Source organism: Leptonychotes weddellii, chromosome 6, assembly GCF_054177405.1.
Source record: "Leptonychotes weddellii isolate Sample4059 chromosome 6, ASM5417740v2, whole genome shotgun sequence".
Lineage (NCBI taxonomy): Eukaryota > Metazoa > Chordata > Mammalia > Carnivora > Phocidae > Leptonychotes > Leptonychotes weddellii.
The window spans coordinates 62,084,849-62,087,104 of record NC_138374.1 but is presented as its reverse complement, the minus strand read 5'-3'; positions in this window follow the sequence as shown (position 1 = coordinate 62,087,104).

Genomic DNA, 2,256 nt, shown 5'->3' with positions numbered 1-2,256 from the left:
ACAGAAACCAGCCCTGCCCTTACCCTCAAGTAAGATCAAAGTCCTGAAATAGCCACACATAAACACCAACGGACCTTCTAGGTAGGTAAATGTGACAAATATAGCCATATATAGATATATATATAATCCATCCCCCCCAATTTCTGTCAAGTCTCTGTCAGAGGGCTTTAATTCCCATGAGTTTCTTCTTATAATCTGGAAGAAGTTTTCTTTTAGTTACCCCTGATCACCCAGATCATGGACTTTACATACTTTGGCTGATGTCTCTGATTTATCTCATGTCATATTTAGGTTATGAGGTCTCTGGCAATAAGTTATATTCGATCTGAAATATACTTAATCAGGTTGTGCTTTTTTAAAAGCAACATTTATTTTTGCAACTACTTGGAAAACCACATGGGACCAAGTTTCTAATAGCACAGCACCCTTCCTTTGTGAATTTCAAAGCAAGTTAGAAGATGTTAGCTAAATTTCCAGAAGACATCTTTAAACAGGACCCATACCCATTATGAAACGAGGATTAAAAGGATAATAAAGCAAACTATGTAACATTCATTTATTTATTCATGACTCATTCAACAGAGTCACTGAGCACTTACGCCGAACCAGGCATTCTTGTTCCCAGCCAGTAAACAAGACAGATAAGGTTCAGGTTAGTGTCCTGAGCATATACATAAGCATCGACTTAAATAGAGAATAATAATATCAAACTCTTCTCAGTGTGGTGGCTTCATAAATAGTCGTTCATACTGTGCAACCCAGGTTATTATGTGGTGGCTTTTCCCACTACTTCAATATATTAGGCTGATAACACTCTTGATAGCAGTATCTTTTCTTGTAGATCTTGTCACATTCATGACATTCCAAAAATATTTTCTTAGGATTTCTGGGCCAGAATATGAAAGGCTATCTCACATTTAAAACAAGTTACTTGCACGTTATTTCTAGGACTGTGTTCAGAATTATCCAAGCGTTATTTTAGAGGCAAAGACCGTAAGTAAAAGCTTGAAATGCAAATTTTTTAAGAGTGGACATTCTCAACTGAGACCTTACAGTCTTGTTCAAAACAGCCAGATAGGGGCACCTGGGTGGCTCAGTCCGTTAGGCGTCTGCCTCCAGCTGGGGTCATGATCCTCCAGCTGGGGTCATGATCCCGGAGTCCTGGGATGGAGCCCCCTATGAGGGGGGGGGGGGTCTGCTTCTCCCTCTGCCCCTGCTCTCTCTCTCTTAAATAAATAAATAAAATCTTAAAAAAAAAAAAAAAAAAACAACCCAGCCTGATAGCAAGCAGATGAGGGCTCTGTATAGTTTTAATTTTTGTGGTCTGGGACATTCTTCAAAACGACAAACCTGGCCCCACTATTGTTGGGATGTTTCTTCTCTGCCTATTGAAAACTTTCTGTTCCTCTTCCGTTTATTTGCAAATATCGAGCTGCTGAGAGTTCTTGTGATTTTTGAGATTCCAAAGTAAATCTTGTCATTTCGTCTGTGGTTTGGGAGAAAGCCTAAGACCACGCAGTCGGCTTGGGGAAAACCTCTTCCCGTGCGCTGGCAAAACCAAGTCCGGGTGTGCGGGCCGCCGGCCCCTACGCCTGTCCGGCAGTTCGTTTGGGGAAAAGCACTGTGAGCCACCCGGCACTTCATTTCACTCATCTGTCCCTTTAGGAGGAGCGGAACTAATTTTCTTTGCACGGTCCCGACGTTAGTTCTCTCTCCCCACGCTCATCAGGGAAAGGGACAGGACAGGAATGAGGCGGCCGGTGGCTCGGTCCTGAAATCGGGCTTTCTCAGGCGCATCGGAGGGAGAAAAGTTTCCTTTGTCAAACAAGTGACCACGTGGCGCTATGGCGGTCACCACCAGCAACCCCGTCAGACCGCCGGGAGCGGACTTGGGGGCGCGCCCGCCACCTCCTGAGCCGTCCAAGGGGAGCCCTGAAAAGTCGGGGAGCGGCTGGAACGCAAGAGAACGATCACGACGCGAGAGAGGGGCGTGGACGGTGGGGTTCTCGGCAGTGGGCGGGCTCGGGGGGCGGGATTCCGAGCGTGGGGGGCGCGGAGGGTGGGGTTGCCGACAGTGGGCGGGCTCTGGGTTGGGGGGCAGGGTTCCCCGGAGTAGGCGGGTTCGGGGGCGGGGTTCCCGTGGTTAGGCGGACTCGGTGGGCGGGATTCTCGGGGGTCGGGGTGCGGAGGGCGGGGTCCCGGGAGTGCGGGTCGCGGGACTCCCCGGGGCGGGGAGGTTGCGGAGGGCGGGGTACT